Raw genomic sequence first — 21,228 nt, 5'->3', positions numbered from 1 at the left:
TATTTTGCATGCAGATGACGCGGTTTCAAAAGATAGATCAGATAATGAATCAGACATAATGGTAATTATTTTGGAGGGGGGGGAGGAAGGTTATATGCGTGCAGGAAGAGGAATGTTAAGAATAGTTACACGTATAGGAATTTATTAAGAATTTTGGGGGGATAGAAATGGACAAGATCAGTGTAATAATAGTTTAAGTGAAGGAAAACTGGAGGCAGTATAAGCAAATCCACATAGAGTTAACAAGATGAATACTTTAGCAGAAACTAAGATAGATTAATGTAAGGAAAAAAGAGGTATATCATTCGACTCTTGGTTATGTACAGGACTTGGCAGGAAAATATGACATACAGGTTTTCATATGACAGACATAAACACACACCGAGTGTAATATCCCGGGGAAATGACCCCCCGCAAACACAGCCTGGGGGAGGGAAACACAAGACGGTGTCACAAAGTGGCTAGTCATAAAAATGTGATCAGCGTAGGACCAGCAGCCACATAAAACACGGGCCCACCATCTCGGACCATTACTGTCATCCGGGGTGCTGGTTTAGCCAAGTGTAGCCTCGTTTTATGGCTGCAGGAGGGCAGGATGGGGTGGGCAGGAGACGACCTGCCCAGGTAGGCAATTAACGCAGCACAAATGAATAATGAAACTTGGCCAAGACGCTGACCTTCAGGGTCCATGAACCACAGCTGGGGCACAAACATTTCTTCCTTGTGCTGCGTTAAAGCCGGGTACTCGTTCATTGTTCTCGCGGGAGCAGGCGGTACCCAGAGAAATAATTGTCATTACAAATATATTCTATATTCTTTCAAATTATCCGCCATACACGAATATAATTACAATTCTACAATGTATAGTTTAATAAAATATTTCCATTGGGCATATGTTTTTATAAAAGTATATAAAGTTTTAAGTATAAAAATAGTGAGGTAGTGTGGTGTGTGCGAAGCGGGACACTCAGTGGTGCGGTAAAACTGCCTCAGGTTATTCCCAACTCATTCAGGGAATTTCTTTCCTGCTCAGGAACCTCGATGATGTGAACCCGAGTTTATTATTATTATTATTATTATTATTATATAGATATATATATATATATATATATATATATATATATATATATATATATATATATATATATATATATATATATATATATATATACACTCGTGTACAGGAATTGGAATTACAAGTAGTTATTAAATGAAGTGGAACACTGTAAATATAACGCTGTTCACTGGCCACTCCAGATTAATTCATTTGTGATTCATAACATGTCGAGCGAATCTTTTAAGCCTGATGCCGGCAATGGGGCAATTTAGGTTCTTTTTTCATCTATTGTTGTTGTTGGTGCACAAGTGGTAATTATTATCTACAGTTTCTACACGATGGAATTTTTATTCCAAATTGTGTTGGAGTGAAAATACAGCATTTCAGGGCTGGACTTTAAACATGGCTGGAAAATATATCAGGGCGCTGTGTTATTGGTCCTGGTAGCGTGGTCTTTGTATTACAACAACGAACATCCTATCGTAGTTTATAGTTGTGTTTAATCTTCATGATCCTCTTTGTCCTACTAATAAATCACTTTTTACAGTAATAAAATCCTGAGCTCCTGTTGACCTAGAGCGCGACCACGGATTGTAAACAAATAATATATCAATTAATTTTCGTCAATTTAATATAAAAATCCTTTTTTTGTCTTCTGTGACTTTTAGGTTCTGTTGGTCAGTATGTGTCTGAAAATCCCGAATCACATTCATAAAACAATGTTCCCAAAACCAAGTTTTACTTCAGGTCATTGCTACTGCCCCGTATGTTACAACTTCTCGTTACAATATTGTCACATTAATCAAAATCTGTTGTCTGTTATCCGTCGTTACCATACCCGAGTCTTGGCTCCTTCAGGTACAAGTATCGCATAGCGTTACCATCATCTGTTACGAGCGTCACCTATTTTTACCAATACTTAAGTGTGTGTCACATATCACAACTACGACACCTTCCACTGTAACCATCACCCACTATCACCACACAGTGTTACCATCACCCACTATAAGTACCACACAGTGTTACCATCACCCACTTTCACCACACACTGTTACCATCATCCACTATCACCACACAGTGTTACCATCACCCACTATTATCACCACCCAGAATTATCCCCACATAGTGTTACACCTCCAGGTTAGCATAAGTAACATCCAAGATCACCAGCACATTCTTACCAACAGCCGGTACTGTTGCTTTACACTGCTGCCAGAAACTCATAACTCCACCTATGGGATCCAGCTCTTTCAAGGCTCTCCCTCCCTAAACTGGACTTCCCTTCGAGGTAACTTTCTCTCTAAATTGACCTGCCATGATAAACGAAAAGACAGTTTCCCCTCAGATTGACCTATCCCGAAAATGACTCGCCCCTCAAAGTGGGTTTCCCTCCTACCTTCCTCCTGCCCGAACGGAATTCCATTAAAGTGGGCCAGTGAGGCGAACTGGGCCTCTCTGTAACATATCTCACGACGGGGACAACTGAGGCCCAATTATAGAAGGGAAGCCATCCTGAGGACCGTCAGGTTCCGCAGCCCCGCCGGCTCCACCCAGATAGATATCCGCTATTTTTCTCCATTCTGAAAAGGAGCCATCAAGTGACAGCAAACTTTCAATATTTGAGAAGAATTTTGTGGGTGCTGCGGGCAACGTTGTGGTCAAGAGCACACACACACACGCCTAGAACTACACCGTTGTGGAAAAAAATATGTAATGACGTAATATATACAGTATATTGTAACTCTTCATATCGTTGTACGAGTTTTCCAAATTAGAAACCCCCCAAAAAAATTATATGGGCATTTTTCATATCCCCCCCCCCAAAAAAACTTACTGATAAACATCACTTATTTATCGTTACTACTCTATTATTTTCTTTTCACGCATAATGTTCCTGGTCATTATTTTCATCCTTCACCGCATTGTGATTCCTCCTCCTCCGCCTCCTCTTACCACATGAGCCTGCAGTGCCTCAAGGGAAACTTATCGTAATGGCCGCTGCACTACCATAGTCCTATTATTTATGATAATGTTAACAGGTGTCTTATAAGAAGGGACAGTGAACGCTCTTAAGGTTGTGTCATTTCCATCACATCAGAGATACAGAACAACACTCCCAAGCGACCACTGTTATATTGTGTGTGTGTGTGTGTGTGTGTGTGTGTGTGTCTTGATACTACTTATTTAACTTGGAATTATTGGAGTATCTACCGTATGTATAGAAAGAGATAAATTCAATAATAAATTAATAAAACATGAAATAAAACAAACTAATTCTTACCATCTAATACTTAACTAAATGAAGTCTGAAGCCGGGGACTGTCAGCTTTAACACCAGGTCACTCTTCTTAAGCTTCCTTACATAAGCTGATTACGAGACTTAAAAACTTGTCAGCTGCTCCGAAAGTCCGACACACACACACACACACACACACACACACACACAACTCTGTAGGCAAGAGATAATGCAACAAACTTTGAATTTATTTATTTAGTTTCCATTACAGGCATACAACTGTTGATCTCGTAAGGCATTGTGTTTTGTCCCCTGATGTAGTTAGTTTAATTATGGGTACCTGTTTTAGTATTAAGAATTTATCTGCCTTTTGTGTGTTTTTAATCTTATTTAAATTATTTTTTACTTATTTAAATTAATGATATGCGGTATATTTCTCACTGGAAAAGTCTTAATTTACCTACGAACTTTAAGGTTAAATAATCTTTGATCTCTTTAAAGATATATAAAACTTAAGAACTATTACAACGATAATTATAAAAAAGATCGTCAGCGGGATTATTGGTTTTAAATTCTGTAATTAAACTTTTACATTATAATAACCTTTAAGAGCCTTTCGATTTATAAACTTCCGCGCGGTTACAAGAAATTACTTTTCCAAAAATGAGAAAACAAATGAGCATCATGAACCTGTTGTGGTAAAAGAGGAAGCACAGCTGGACATTAAGGTAAATATTATATTTTCCTCTCATATCTACTCATAATTTAGTATACCTTCATTCCTGTCAGATATGCAGTCATAGAAGATTTTACTACCAAAGATATAAAAACATAAGAATGGAGGAAACTGCAGCGGGTCTATTGGCTCATACTGGGCAGTCCCGTTTACACCCAACCCCTATAGCTCATATATCCATCCAACCTATGTTTGAAACTATCCAGCGTATTCGAGTTAATGATGCTGTTTGGTAGCGTGTTCCACTCGTCCACTAATCTATTTCCAAACCAATGTTTACCTTTCTCAATACTTTAGAAATAAAATTACGTCAGAAAGTCTTTGTCTCCTAAAATTAAGATTATGATCAAATTTTCTGCTGAACTTTATAGCGCCTCCAAGTTTCCCGTCAAGACGCGGCTCAAATATTCTGAGATATCCAGCCATGATTTTAGTACCTTCAAATTTACATTGATGAAGTTGCCTTAGAATACTAAAAAAATATATATCCACAACTTTGCTTTTCCAACTTTCCATTGATAAGGCAGCCAGAGTGTGGTAGAGAAGCTTCAGCCATAACTCCGACACCGCCAGAGTCCTAATATGAGTACTGGCCAACAATCCTAAACTCTCAGGTCATGAAATGATCCTTGAACTCTCCAATTTCCGATCGTCAGATGATCCCAGCACCATCAAATTTGAAGCGATAATATTGCTCCAGAATCTTCAACTTTCCAGTCTACCGCCTTCAAGTACTCTGCTATAAAACGATTTCAACTCCATCAACTTTCCAGGCACTTGGAGCTGCCTCAACTCTGGTCGAGCATCAGGGCTCAACAGCGGCTCGTCCCCTCCTCGCCATTGGCTCTCTCTCACCATGTTTATAGCCTTCTCAACTTGAGGGAAGAACCTCTCCATCTTAATAAACTCTGGGGATAGATGTGATTGGCCTGGCCCGGAATAATTATTGGAAACTTGTTGGATATTGGCTTTAGTGTCTTGATGTTGCCTCTATTAATAATATTCGTGTAATAGATGATAAACTATTTGAATATTTGAGGAATTGTTCAACTATGAGTTATGTATTTTATTCCTAATGACAGCGAAGATGAGTTTATATCCTGTAGTACACCAATATACTTCGGTATTTCGTGTGTGTATTCTCTAGTGCTCCCATCCTCCAAAAAATACATTTAGTAATACCTGAGAACTATTACTATAAATGAACCCACCAGCCCCTCTAAGAGGACGATTCCATTACTATGAGGTGGCAGTATTATTACATGAACACTAGACGTAGGTAACAGCACTGCTATTCAAGAGAAATATTCAACGGTGCGTGAATGTTTGTGTTACTGTGTTCACCCCATGCATGTTCTTGAAAGTAATTGTAAATTTATTAGTTAGTGAGGGCGTGTTTATTTCTGCAGACTTAAGTATAATACTTCTGTGTGTGTATACTGTATGTTTGTGTGTGTCTGTGGGCATAGCTAACATGTACTGCTATCTAAAATGATGCGTCTTTATTTATGTTGTCAAATCATAATAATAATATAGTATAAATCCATGTTGATAAGTTTGAAAACTACGTAATTTACAATATTCACTGAAGAAATTACGATACAAATAACGGCGAACAAGTGAGTAAAATATCATTAATTTTGGTCGATGTAAAACTTCGACAATGGCTTGAATAATGTTAATATATTATGTATTAAAAGGATATTGGAGGTAAGATTTTAACATTAAGTAAAATACCAAGAGTACTAATGTATATAACACGCGTAAAAGGAAAAAATAATAAGGGTGCGTCACAACAATCGCAGTTCGGTAGAATGACAAGAGGTATACCCACCCACCCTAATATTACGGTTCACTGCTGAGAACAGGTTTTTCCACAGGGGATTATTGACCTCTCGTAGTGGACAGTGGCACATATTGCATCCCTGGCTAGTATGTGGAATGGGTTGTACCTGGTATGTGTTAATACAATATTTAAAGTTAGCTGCCACACCACTACCAAATACAGGTGTTTATGTAGTCATTATAGTATCAAGTGCGTGTTGGTAACTCATGTGAGCTCTGGGGGTCATAATGAAGCTGGAAATTTCTTATGTGACCAGATTTACTGAAAATATAATGTAACTAATATAGCTATGTAGAACCCTAACCATTATGTCAGATATTTAATAAAAAATTGTAGGTCATGTGTGCTCTACAGATGGTATATTGCTCTCATCTGTAGGCTGGGTGTATTGTTGGGGCTGGGTGTGGTGTTGAGGGTCACTGTGGGCTGGGTGTGGTGTTGGGGCAGTGTGGGGCTGGGCTGGGTGTGGTGTTGGGGCAGTGTGGAGGGGCTGGGCTGGGTGTGGTGTTGGGGCAGTGTGGGCTGCAGTGTGGGGCTGGGCTGGGTGTGGTGTTGGGGCAGTGTGGGCTGGGTGTGGTGTTGGGGCAGTGTGGGGCTGGGCTGGGTGTGGTGTTAGGGCAGTGTGGGGGTGGGGCTGGGAGTACTTGGCGTCCTTTGGTCCAGGAAAAAAAGGTACGAGAGCATTACATATTCTCAGGGACATCTCATCGTCGTCACATCGCATCCTCAGTCAACCTATGGAAGCATCTGGGAGGGCCCATGATTTCTCTGTTGAAATTCCATTCTGTAGAAACTCTGCTTACCAAAATTAATTATTTCCCTGGATTAACATTGATTCTACCTGCTACAAATTGTTTTTTTTTTCGATATTACATAACCTCTATCAGTTCAGATCATCCTGCTTCAAAATATTCGGGGACGTCTTGGTGAATACAGTGGATTTTACAGCTACATATGTTTGACTTCTTGTTCTTTTCAATTAAATAAAAGTACCACGGCGGGTGATCGACATACTGTAGTTCTAGCTGCCCTCAAGTCATATGACCAGCCCAGGTGATATGTCTTACTTGTAACATAACATATTCAGCAAGTGTCAGGTAATTATTATATAGCTGAAATAGGCGGTACTGTTGACCTTTTGTAGTGAATAGGTAAACATAGATATATACATATAAGACTTTAGGATCACGTTTACCTATTATGCCTCTGATCCAAGATTAACGAGGAATAGCTGTACAATTGTTACTACAGTTTGGAGCAACTCTGGTAAACTAGCAGTAACAAAGCCATTATTTACAAATTTAGCGAGAGTTTGATCCATTTGTTGGAAGCCAAAAAGTGACTTGGCTCGGCTGGATGCTTTGTGGCGACAACCTGAAGAGAAGTTTTAAATGAAGGAAATTAACTGTGAGCAACACCTTAGTCAATACAGTACTTTTGAACACCATATCATTACCATTTTTATGTTGTGCAGAGTTGGTTAGATGTCATTCAGAACCTTCTCAACTATAGTTGCCTCTGATATTTAAGCAAATTATAAACCGTAGAAGGATTTGAACCCTCTCAGTTGTCTTGAGTAATATATTCAAGGGGAGAATATTGGTAAGTTTTCCTTCTCTAGTTGTGATAACGAATAAACTGAGAGCTTCTTCTGCCCCTAGCATCGATAACATTTAAGTAAACCGATCTGCTGTGAGCAAGAGCTCCTTGTGTCCAACTTGCAGGACCGTGTCAACCCCAGTGATGGGAGAGTTACATTAAATTCTCCCATAAGGATGAAAAACTTTACCACATTTTCAACTCTCCCTCAAATAAAAAGTTGACTGCAATAACCTTATTTCCTGGGGCAGGGAATGGTGGAAAGGGCTCTCTGCCTCAGTGTAGAAGAGATACTTTGTTTTGGTGTTTCCTCCCTTGAGATGCTGCAGCCAGCGATGGTGTACAGATTCCCACACTGTCCTGGGAGGAAGTGGTGGGTGTTAGCGGCGCCCCCTTGCTGCCGCCGACACGGAAAGGATGTAGTGGAGGCTCCGGAGCACGTACTCCTCTGTCGTTTACTTCCAGGGCTTCTCACAACTGGGTGGGTGTGTCTGGGGCTAAAGTATCTGTAGCAGGACTTGTTGGGCAGGGCTTTGAGAGCATCGAGTAGGGGAAGATTTGTATGTGGTGATGATTCTGAAATCCCGAGAAGCTACTGAGGTCTCTCTCTCTCTCTCTCTCTCTCTCTCTCTCTCTCTCTCTCTCTCTCTCTCTCTCTCTCTCTCTCTCTCTCTCTCTCTCGTGCCCGCGCGCGCTGCGTTTTCCTCTCCTTGCCGAGCTATTTCCCAGGTGTCCCGCATAAAAGGTGCACCTACCCGTAAAAGCCGGTCATCTGAGGCGTGTAACTATCCCGGATCACTTCTCTTTGAAGGTTAACATCACGCATATTTCTCGCCCACGCTGAAATTTGTCACATATCTGGCACTGCATTTCCTCGGCTCCTACACTTACGGATTTACACACGCGAAGAACATGTGTGTATTTCGAGACTACAAAGGCGCTGCTCTGTGTGTGTGTGTGTGTGTGTGTGTGTGTGTGTGTGTGTGTGTGTGTGTGTGCGTGTGTGCGTGCGTTACTCCTCTCTATTTTCGGCATGTCAACCTCCAAAAGTAGACGTTTATTAATATAGAGATAGAATGGGACACTACGTATAACATTCAAGCTATAGAATTCTAGACATTCACTCCAGCTGTTTACCTTCTTGGTCTTGTAAGCACTTTCGTCCTTAGAAAGTACATCTGGTAAGGTGCCATTTTGGTGGTGTCATGGTAGGTGCTATTCATTGATGGTGTCATGGTAGGTGCTATTCATTGATGGTGTCATGGTAGGTGCTATTCATTGATGGTGTCATGGTAGGTGCTATTCATTGATGGTGTCATGGTAGGTGCTATTCATTACACACTGCACAAGCCGAAGACCATAACTCCACCGGGCGCATTTATTATCGCGCCATCATCCAGTCCTCAGTTTTGGCCGCCAGGTGCACTCTCACTAAACCGAGGTTGATACCATTACATGGTCGCGATAGTTTGGGTAACCGCTCATTGGCTAGTTTGGGACTGGCTGTGTTGCACTGCGACTCGTGTGTGGGTGTCAGACCACCACACTAAAATGTGTAAATTCATATTAAAACAAGTGATCCAATCTTTTAGTAAATAGAGAGCGTGAAACAGTTCTACACATCCCCACCGCCGGGAGAGATTTAGCAGGTGGTGGACGATATGATGTCACTTGGATCGTATCTGCCTTGACTCTATATTACAATATTAGTTTGTTGTATTTCGTGCATAAGGAGCTTTTATTGCGCCTTTTAATTGAAAAAAAAAGCGCATTTGTGTTTGTTACATCACATGTATTTTATGTAATACAGATTCACGTATAAACATATTATTGATATACGTGTAAAATATATTAAAATTTCTGTTGCCACAATGATCAAGGGTAAAATGCTCATATCTATTAAAAATAACATTCTTCCCTGAGAACTTCAATACAGTAACCAGCCATCTTCACCCGGAGAGAGAGAGAGAGAGGGGGGAACCATTTGTTTGTTCATAGTTTTTTACAATTACATTCAGAATGGAATGTTAGAGGAAATGTGTATAACATCTTCAGGTAAGGGACATTATCACCAACAATACTCACAGGTGTGTGTAGTTCAGGATCCCAACACTGCTGGTGCCGCATTATTTCATTGAGTTTCGATATTGACTCAACCGGAAGGAGACGCGGACTTTTTAATGTGACTGTACATGAAGAGAGAACTTCTTTGAGATAAATTTTCTGCACATTGCTTCTCGTCTTTTTTTTCTTCACGTGAAGGTGTGTTACTGCAGAAGGTAGACTGCACACGACAAAGGGCACACACATCCTCTTCTCTCCTTGCAGCTCGATTGCATCACCATTAGCTGATTGATTAATGCACTGTAAGCTTTTTTGGAGGGGAAGAGTAAGTGGATAACGATGAATTAATTAGTCTGTAAACTGATTATGGGGGTGGAGGAGGATGTTAGGCAATTTTTCAAAGTCTTATTAAAAAATTCTGCCTTTCCTTATGTACGATAGCTTTTATGCTTTTGAAACGATCGGAAAGTGCATTCAGTTTCCTTGCTGATAAAACTGCTAACGTAGAGGCGGTGATCAGATGCCTGTTGATCCACAAGCGACAACACACAATTCCTGACCTAAACAAACCCTTTGAGTAGCGAGATGCATTTTGTTTAATAGGAACATTATTACATAGACGAATGAGCTTTAAACACCTTTAAACTCAGGTGTAACTCAGGTATTGATTAGTAACACACACACACACACTGAACCTACTTGGGTTTCACTTATCTTATTTTCGACGCCTGCTGATCCAACATATGTCTGATTTAACACACTCATCACATTACTGGCACACTCAACACCTGCTGATCATACACCTCTCTCGGTACACCTTATACCTTAATAAAACAAAAACTAATACACTTGGACTCTCCGTTCATCAACTACACAGTATATCTTAGGTAACATTAACACTCACACCACCACCAGCTGTCAAACGGAGAAATAAAACTCCAAAAAAGAAAAGTATGGTGTGAAGCTTCTGCTGTTGGCTCGTGGAATATTACCGCCCACTGAATTACCAACCACCAGGCCGCTATTAATTACTAACAGCCTTCAAAGCGAACGCCAGTATCCAGTTTCCAGATCCTAAAAGGCATGTATACACTGGAACGAATCATTACGATCTGGTGAACGTTATGCAAGGACAAAAAGAGTTTGAGATTCAATACGTTCTTTGTTGTACTGAGTTACATTATTATGTCTGTGGAGTTGAAAACGGTGACTTTGTTAACGTACCAATTATATTTTTACAGGAAAACCAGAATTCTGTTTTTGAGGTTTACTTATTTTTACCAATATAGTAAGACGAATAATAATAATGGCAATAATGATAGTGTAATAATAATAATAATAATAATCCAGTTCACTTTTATGAATTCAATGATGAAAAATTCGTGAATAGTGAAATATTTCTCAGGTAATGTTGACTGTAAGTGTTCACATTATACCGGTATATCGGTGTAGGTTTTACGAGTCGTGAGTCTGGGTAACTGTTATGATGGTGAGGTGTTGTGGGAGAGACTCACCCCACGCAACTATTGACAGTGTGTCCATGCCGTCAGCCCACACCCTCGCTGACAGTGTGTCCATGCCGTCAGCCCACACCCTCGCTGACAGTGTGTCCATGCCGTCAGCCCACACCCTCGCTGACAGTGTGTCCATGTCGTCAGCCCACACCCTCGCTGACAGTGTGTCCATGCCGTCAGCCCACACCCTCGCTGACGTTCGTATTGCCTTCCACATATCTCTAGCCTGGTTTACACCTCTTAATATATTCGTATCGCCTCGTATATAAAAATAAATATGTATGCATGCCTGTAAACTTTCATGTACTGCACGATATATACATCATGGTTATATGTATGCATGTAAAAATAATTAAATGACCATGTATTTAAGGATACGCAATGAAGAACAAATGTATAAATTCACGGACATAGTTACGTACACAACTTCTTGATTGATTATAGTTACGACTATCTTTTGTTTAAGGATATCAGCCCCAGAAAATACTATACAATGGCCATTACCGTCGGCATCACACTCCCAAATCATTTCTTTTTTGTTCAATACTTGTAATATGGGGTAAAAAAAATACGTAAACTGACTAATGGCGGAAACATGTTTTTGAATATGTCAGTTATCAGCTGGAGATGCCATTCTTGGAACTCTTCTGGCCGTGTGTAGGACCGTGTGTTGATGTGGAGCTGCACAAGCCTAGCAACCAATGTCCGGACCTCTGTGTGTGTGAGGAAGATGATGATAAATCGCGTTAGTATGTAGAACAAATGTGACGTTGTTTTTACATGATTATTTTTTACATTGCACGTTAAGGTCAGTGAAACTAGATAGGTATAGAGAGTCGTAGCTCCTACAGGAAAATGTCTTCGATATGGATAACCAGACAATTGGCTCAAGAAAGATAACTTTACTATCAAGTTTCTTTCAGTTTCTTTATGGGAATATAATGTAATTAGTTCCATTTTCATGCCCTCAGTTTTAACACAAATAGCTAAAGTTACTTAGATAAAGGTGGAGAAACTGTTACTAGAAAATGTGTTCTTCTAATGAGTGTTACAAAGTTATGATTTCATAAGTCCGAACATTTAAGAATTCCATTGATTATTTTAGTCTGACATTTGGTATGGCGGTGGAGACACGGACTGTCACCAATTGTCTCAGGTGGTAGATGAACCAGGTGGGCTGCCACCAGGTGAGCCAGGTGGTAGATGAACCAGGTGGGCTGCCACCAGGTGAGCCAGGTGGTAGATGAACCAGGTGGGCTGCCACCAGGTGAGCCAGGTGGTAGATGAACCAGGTGGGCTGCCACCAGGTGAGCCAGGTGGTAGATGGACCAGGTGGGCTGTCACCAGGTGTGCCAGGTGGTAGATGGACCAGGTGGGCTGTTACCAGGTGTGCCAGGTGGTAGATGGACCAGGTGGGCTGTCACCAGGTGTGCCAGGTGGTAGATGGACCAGGTGGGCTGTTACCAGGTGTGCCAGGTGGTAGATAGACCAGGTGGGCTGTCACCAGGTGTGCCAGGTGGTAGATAGACCAGGTGGGCTGTCACCAGATGTGCTAGGTGGACCACCTGGAGGCGTCAGTGGAGGGGTCATAGGCGGTTTTCGTCTGTTGGATATTACTAAGTCTTCCCTCTCAAGTTTTTAGGGGATACTTGTTGTTTACCAGGTGTTGTCATTACTACTTCAGGGGCCGCGTGGATACAGCGCTCACCACCTCGCCGATGGGTCGATGGTGCGGCCACGGGAACCCTTATTTCCCAGCTGTTGATGGGTACCTGAATTTAGTTAGAGAAGCACAGGCAGTCGAGGGTAGTCCTGGCCCACTTTTTTTTGTAGAAAATGAAGTGGTGAAAGAAGAATAGGGGTGTGGGAAGGGAGTTATAGTTCGAAAGTTGGAGAAATTTAGAAGCAGGTAGGAGGTGAGTTAGTTAAGCTAATAGTGTGTTCTGGGTTAGTTATTGTGGGTGGCCTTCTGAAAGCGGGTTTCTGGTTGGCTGGTTGCTCTGTCAATAGAGGCACTAGACAGAGTTTATACCCCTCCCTCTATACCCCATGTGTGCTAGGCTTAATACCAGTACTTAGGCCTATGGGACCCACTTTTATTATTAAATCATTGTCAGTAGGGGAGTTTGTTGGTGTTGTTCCGCGTCTTCCTATTTATTGCATCTTATCCTTTGGTATTATGTGACTAAATGCTGCCACCTGATGATCATTCAAGGAGGAGACTCACTTGACAGTTCGCTACGTCATCAGTCTTGGGTCTAGTTATTGTTGTTATCTTTCCTGTTGCTTTTATTCTCCTCAGATGTCGTTCGCAGCTTTTGGGTAAAAGTTTGTAAGAAATTTAATTTTTGTATATAGTTCGAGCTGATATAATTGGAATTTCACATGACAAGACTTTAAGTGATTTTGTGATATAGTTATTTAGCTTTCTAGATTCAAATTATTTCCTTCAGTCATGGGTCATCGATGAAGGTCATTCCACACTAGACAACTTCCGCAATTATTGAATCATAAAACAGGAAAAGTTTTCAGTTTGTGGTGCTGTTGTGTTCTGTGTCAGATAATTTGTTAACTAATTTGCAAAGTGAATATGTATTATTAAGTCTCCTTCAATGTGAACTTTGTTGGGGGAAACAAAATTAAAGTTTGTAAAAAATGGTCAGGGTTATTAGAAGGGTTATAGAGTCTGAGGCATAACACTTGTAACACACACACACACACACACACACACACACACACACAACGTTCTAATCACCCAAACTCAAGTATGCGTCATAGGTCACAGTTACAAGAACGTCGTAAAATAAAGAACTTCCTCAGTGTCATGTTTGTATCAACGTAACTTATTAAATAATACTTAGAGAGAATATTCACGATCACAAAACAGAATACCAGACACCCCAAATTTAAATGTCTATGTTAAAGGTTAATATTACTGTTGAAAGGTAAAGCTGGAGCTCTTTCATGCTTAAACCTTTAGTGTAAATATTGTATGGAGGCAACTGTCACATTAATGGGTGAAATCATTAAAAACCGTCGTAATAATCATCATCATCATCATCATCATTCTACTTTGCTTCGTTAAACGCTCTTTAGATTTTTTAATTAAAATGAAGACAACAAATTATTACGCGCCAATTTAAAATTACTGTGACCCTGAAGTCTCAAAGTCAAGGATTCATTAGTATCATTTCTCACGCCATTCTATTACCATCAACACTGGAAACTTGTTGATCTTAATGTCAAAACTTTACATCCGATAATTTTTCACAGTCCACCGTTCGCATCATCCTACTAGTAGCCGCGGCAGGAGTAGAGGCCATACGTGGAAGGTGAAGAGAAAACGCATTAATATTCTAACAACAATGGTGGTGTGGCGTGTACTGGTGTGCTAGTGTGACGTGTGTGACGTGTGTTAGTGTGACGTGTGTGACGTGTGTTAGTGTTACGTGTGCTAGTGTGACATATCTCAGAATTAACACGGGTGTCAGTGGACGCGTAACGGTGTGACTTTGGTCAATGTGAAGTCCAGCCACTGTAATACAATGCAGTTTAGTGTGACATAAAGCAGCGTGACGTGTTACATGCAACAGCGTGAAATATGACTGTGTAACGGACTGCTGTGTGACATGTGACAGTGTATGACATACAGAGTGTGACAGTCGGCACTTCAACTGCACTGCGCACTACCTGTCACGACTCTCTCTCCAATGTTACAACCTAGCAAGCTCACGGCTATGATATTATAATTTTATATATACTGTACATGAAAGCTGTGCAAGGTCTTTCATCTACAGTCGTATATGACAGAATATGAAAGGGGGGGAATGTTGCAGGTTTATTTTAATGGTAAATATGAACAAAGTCTTTAAATTAACAGGGACTCACAACAGTAATAACAGACATCACACTCGCAATGTTTGAATCAATTTTCACACTTGACCAACTCAAAGGAAAAAAACAAGTACTTAGGATTTTTTTTAAGATGAATTAATAGATATATTTATAAATATAAGATATATCGAAAAAGATTTTGTAAGCTTTCTTCTAAATGTGTGGCGTTGAGTTGAGAATCACACCTGGGGGCAATAAAGTTGTAATGTTGTGATTATCATTCTCTTCTTCTCACCTCCCTGTTTCCACTCTTCTCTACTATGCTCTCCATTACCAATCCTCCTCCTTTCTCCCATCTCACTCCCCTAATCCTTCATCCATTTTTCTTCACATTTACATCTTCTCTCGTTCACCTAACCACTCTCTTTCCAACCTCTCCTCTCCTTCTCACTTTATCCACATCTTACCTCTACACCTCATCCCTCGCCACCCCACACCTTCTCCCTCCCCACACAACCTTCAACCTTCCCCCCACCATCTCCCACCTCTCCCCACACCTTCACCCTTCCTCATACCTTCACCCCCTCCCTCACCCTTGCCCCCTCAGCTCACCCCTCACAAATCACCGCCTTAGGGTGTTAGTTGGTCCATGTAGTGTCGAGAAAGCTTTCCCAGGTCTTTTATCTTAGCCTCGTGATAGTGTGATGAAGAACGTCTCTCAGTGGTTGACAGGAACAGGGCCGAGTTGAGGTGAGGCGGCTATATGTTGAGCCACACCTTCAAAGACCTTGGCACTTTAAGGCAGGCACACACACACGCACACACACACACACACACACACACACACACACACACACACACACACACACACACACACACACACACACACACACACACACACAGAAGCGGTTGCCTTCCTAATAATCGTTCACGTCTCCCATCTTCTTAGTCTTAGATCCTGTGATCCAACCATTAGCATAACAGATCATCTGTCAGCACTTTCCTGTGAAAGCTTCCCGGAGATTACCCGCGTTAATCACTAAATGGGTTACAGCCGGTGGAATCTTTGTGGGCTCTTACGTCTGCTGTTCACTTAGTCAGGGGCAGACTGGTGGCCTAAGACAGTGGGTGTAGATAGCAGGTCCACTACTTCTCTCTTAACTGTTGACATTTGACTTAAACACCCAATAATAATGGAACCCTTGACACCAAATAATAGACGGTATAACTCTGTAGGAGGTTGTGGGTTTGTTCTCGGTGGGAATGTTAAGGTTGTGTAACTTGTGTTCCTCTCACCTGGCCATGTATTTAATACTTTTAATTCGTGTTCGTTGTGACGTGACCTTGTTTACTTCAGGCTAACTACCGTTGGAATAAGAGTGCGGTGGCCGAGTGGATACAACGTTTGCCATATATCCTAAGGTTCGCTGGTTCTGTCAAGGAACAATTCCATTCCACCCAGCTGTAGAAGTGTAATGAAGGCTGTTGAGTACAATGCTAGCTACCCTGCCTCCTGTACTGAGCACAGTCATACCTGCAAGACCCACTCCCACGTTCTTCCTCACCAGTTATATAGAGTACTGTAAAGTGTTATGGTTGGTGTGTCTGAGGTGTCGCTCCCGTGTGATCATCTTAAAGTAATACAAATTTTAATAAATTCAGCTTATTTATTAGTGTGATTGAAATTTGGATTTTTTTTGTTTATTTCTGTTTTACTTAAGTTTAGTCATCTGTTATTTCCATCTCTCTTTACTAGTTTATTCTTATAGTAATTAGTTCATAAATCACTGTCTCGATTCGATATTAGATGAACGATATATAAGTTAAAAATCATGGTTTTGTGACACAAAAAATAACATATTTGGGGGTAACGCTTACAAACATATTTTCTTAATATGTAAAATCTTAAGGTTGGAAATGTAATTGTTATTTAGTGGTGATTTCAGTAATAGTGATTAAGTTTCTTACTGATCCTCAGCAACTTAGTTTTCTTGCACAACACGGCTTTTTTCTCATTAATTTTGTTTTAAAGAATACTTAAATTTCCCTACGTTGAATTAGGATGTGATGATTAGCTTTTCACACTAAGACTATAAAACTAATGCTGTCAAGGACATCATGCTTTATTGTGCTGACCAGAGCTTCCAATATTTCTCATGTCATTGTCAGCATAATCTAACCTAACCTAACCTAACCTTTTATCATTTTGTATGAAGATGACAACATTAAACTCATCCATTAAGTTGACTCAGCTATTGAGACACCATTGCTGCTGTTTTTCCACTAACCAACAATATGCGTAATAGGGTAACCAGATATTGTCATATATTCAGGAGAGTTGCAATAATATAGTTATAGTGAAGGGAATTGGCTTTTATCATTATAATTGTTATTTGTGTCATATTATCTCTCATCATTCACATTATCATCATTATAATCAGCAGTACCAACAGTAGTATTGGACTGATAAGACTCATCATCACCGTAGCCTTCATCACCATTCTCTTTAACCTCAACATTAATGGATCATCACGTCATTATTAGAAGCCTTTAATTAAGATTTGAAGTATAAGAAGCGAGATACTACACTCCAATAAAAACAAAATTTACTCTGCTTACGTTGGTCACTTGGTTCATTACACCCAGGAAATAATATTATACCTGTTGGTTCTACCACAGCCAAGTAGGTTCAGGACCCCCGCTTCATTAGAGACTAAGATAGGATGATCTGTCTGGAATGAGGAGAGAGAAGATGATTGTGTATAGTATATTATACACTCTATAGTATTAAAGAAAAGGTAAATATTTGAAGGGGAGAGAGACCAGTTCGTAAGAGGTTCATATAACAACAAGAGAACACAATAATAAGAAGGAAACAATTTGAGGCAACATTAGGAGGAAATAACTCTTAGAGCAGAACAGAGGAAGTGGCGTAACAAGAGCCAGCGGCCGGACTGGTCTCTCTTGTGAAACATTTAGAAGCGAGGAAGATGGAAGTGGCGTGAAGGTGGAGAAACAGAAATAAATGTGGTACTGGTAAAATTAATGGTGTGCAAAAGTGTGGTGTACAGTATCCTGGTGAAAGCTCGCCTCTATGCCAGCTCAAGCCTTCGTAACTGTGCATCTGAATGATGTATAAAACTTTAATGTGAACTGATCCGCATAGTGAGCACGTGTCGGTGGCTCATACCAGGAAGAATGTATCCAGTTTGTGCTATTTCTTACAAGATAGGAGAGAAAAGTACTAATATATATATATATATATATATATATATATATATATATATATATATATATATATATATATATATATATATATATATATATATATATATATAAATTTTTATTTATTTATTTTTTTTTTTAATAAAAGTGAACGGGTAAAGTTAACAACCCAGACCCGTAGTCTGATACCTGTGGCTACAGGTGTATGATTCAGTGAAACATAGTATAATGAATTGAGGATAAACATGACATATTCCCAGTGGTCATTATAATTAGCTTGGTTCATGTCTGTTACGTAACAAAGTGTTTTTCGGGGAACTGAAAGTAAAATTTTGACGTTGGTGAATTTGACCCCCGCCATGACCACCACTAATGAAAGCAGCGACCAAATTACCTCTTTAAATGAACCTTTGAGGCTTTCTATTTCTAGTATAAAAAGTCGCCTGGGTCCTTTAATAGCCCACTGTCTGTCGCTAATGAGCCACGACCTGAAAATATATAAGGTACCTTATGAGTATATACATGTATATATATTATATATATTATATATATTATATATAATATAACTTGTAGATCCAAGCGTTTCCGGTTGTTTGAGTCTCGCTGTATGTACTGCTCCGAGCCAGTGTGTGGGGTCAGAGCACCACACTGAAATGTATAAATTCATATTAAAAGAAGTGATACAATCTTTTAGTAAAAGCAGGACGTGACGCCGTTCCATACCTTTCCCAGTCGCTGGGCAAGATTTGGCTGGTGGTGGACGATGCCACTTGGGTCGTATCTGCTTTGACAGTATATTGCAATGCTTGTTTGTTGTATCTCGTGCATGAGTGCGTTTTATTGCGCCTTTCAATTGAAAAAAAATAGTGCCTTTGCATTTGTTACGTCATATTTCTATGTAACATAGATGCACGTTTAAACATATTAGTGATACATATGTAACATATGTTGAAATTTTTATGTTCTCATAATGATGAAGGAAATAATTTTCATATATATTAAAATGTCATTCTTCCCTGAGACAGACTTTTTGAGGTGACTGTACTGCACAGTCAACTACTAAAGTGCGTTCGCATCTCCCCCTGAACCACGAACCCTGAGATTCAGACTCGTGAACCCGAACCAGTAGACTGATACATTATTTTATCCATAGATGCTTCGGATTCATGGGTTTGAATCTTGGGGTTCGTGGTTCAGGGGGAGAGGCGAACGCACTTTAGTAGTTGACTGTAATAGGTAGTTAAAAAAAATTAAGCTAGAAAAACACACACACACACACACACACACACACACACACACACACACACACACACACACACACATGCAAATAGACAGTTACAATGATAAACAGAAATGAAATTCAGTTAGCAAATTTTATTCAACTACCAAACAAATAAACACGAAAATAAACAAGTAAATTACATGAACAGGTGAAGAAATAACGCGGGTCGAAACAATGACAACAGGGTAGGTGATGATGTAAACAAGTAAACAATGAAAATATTTGACAAACAATACATTAACATACAAAGAGAATTATTTTTCAGGCTAGTAAACAAATCATCGAGTAAACACAGACAATTATACAAGCAGGTCAACACATAAACAAACTAATGCAAACAAATAAATTATAAGGGTAATCAAATAACAAATACAATATCAATAACACTGACAAGTAAACAGATGGAGATAAACAAATATACACATACCATAATAAACAAATAAACGAATAATTACACAAATAGATAATTTAAGAACACAGTGATAAGTAAACAATGGCAGGTAAATAAAAACACAAATAACTCCAACAAACAAAATATTTACTTCTGAAACATATAAATATATTAACAGGTAAAGAAACAAACAAGAAAACATATACTCAAACAATTAAAAAAAAAAGTTAAAACTACACATATTTTAAACAAACACAGACGAGTGCAAAAAAAAAAATGAACAAATAATTGCATAGAGAAACAAATGATAACAAAATAAATTAAGAACAAGAAATTAAACAAGTTAACACGAAGACTAACAAAGACAGACAAAGAAATGAGTAAAAGTAAAAATAAAAATATCACATGACGATAAATACATAAACAGAGATAAACTAAATAAAAAAATAAAAAGTTAAACGCAGATATAAAGGTTCAAATACACAGGAAGAGAGAACAGGTGGCTACTTCGGGCGGACAGCTAATCATTACCAAGGCCATAACGCACATGGCTCAGTACTATAGCAGCGTCTGTGTGTAGTAGTGAAGCCCATTGATCATAATGTTGAATTAGTACGGCACTCAGACGTACATGATTATGATGAATAGTGTAATAGAATATTCGTGAGGCTGACCGTGTATTACAGTACTTCGATACTTCCTTCTTGATATGTGGTGGTGGTGATGGTGATGGTGGTGGTGGTGTTGGTGATGGTGGTGTTGATGGTGATGATGATAGTGTTGTTGTTGGGTGGTGGTTGGGTTTTTTTATAATTTTTCTAGATGTCATTGCTGTTGTTGTTGATTTTTTGGCTATTTTTATTGTTTTGATTCTTGGCGTTGTTATTGTTGTGGTTGCTGTTATTATTGTAATTGTTACTATTAATTTGAGTTATATTACCATTTTATTGTTTTTGTTGTAGGTTATTATTGTTTTTCTTACTGTTATTGGTGTTGTTGTTGTTGCTGCTGTTGTTATTGTAAACTGCTCTTCTCTCTTATTTCGCCTCCAAAAGTACGTGTCCCTCGATTATGAGTTGAAGAAGAGGATACTTGTTTGTTCAGGCGATGTCTTATGCAGTTTTAACCCAAATTTTATTCATGGCATGGGGAAGGGGTGTACATTACTACTACTGTTGGTATTATTTTTGCTGCTGTTGAATTGAATTGAAACAGTTTATTTAATCAGAAAAACACAGATACAGAGTGGATAATAATAACAATATTAACATGGTTGAGCCAGTTGAAAACCTGAGCTCTCCTGTAGGCACCTGATATATACTATACATTTATCTCAATTGTTACTCTAGGGTGTTGTTGTTGTTGGGGACCTGGTATTCAAATCTTAGGATCGCTACCATTGAGTTACCAAGTGTCTTTAACCCAGCTTCAGGTCTGAGTCGAG

Source organism: Homarus americanus, unplaced genomic scaffold (assembly GCF_018991925.1).
Source record: "Homarus americanus isolate GMGI-L3 unplaced genomic scaffold, GMGI_Hamer_2.0 scaffold51826, whole genome shotgun sequence".
NCBI lineage: Eukaryota > Metazoa > Arthropoda > Malacostraca > Decapoda > Nephropidae > Homarus > Homarus americanus.
This window is presented reverse-complemented; position numbering follows the sequence as displayed.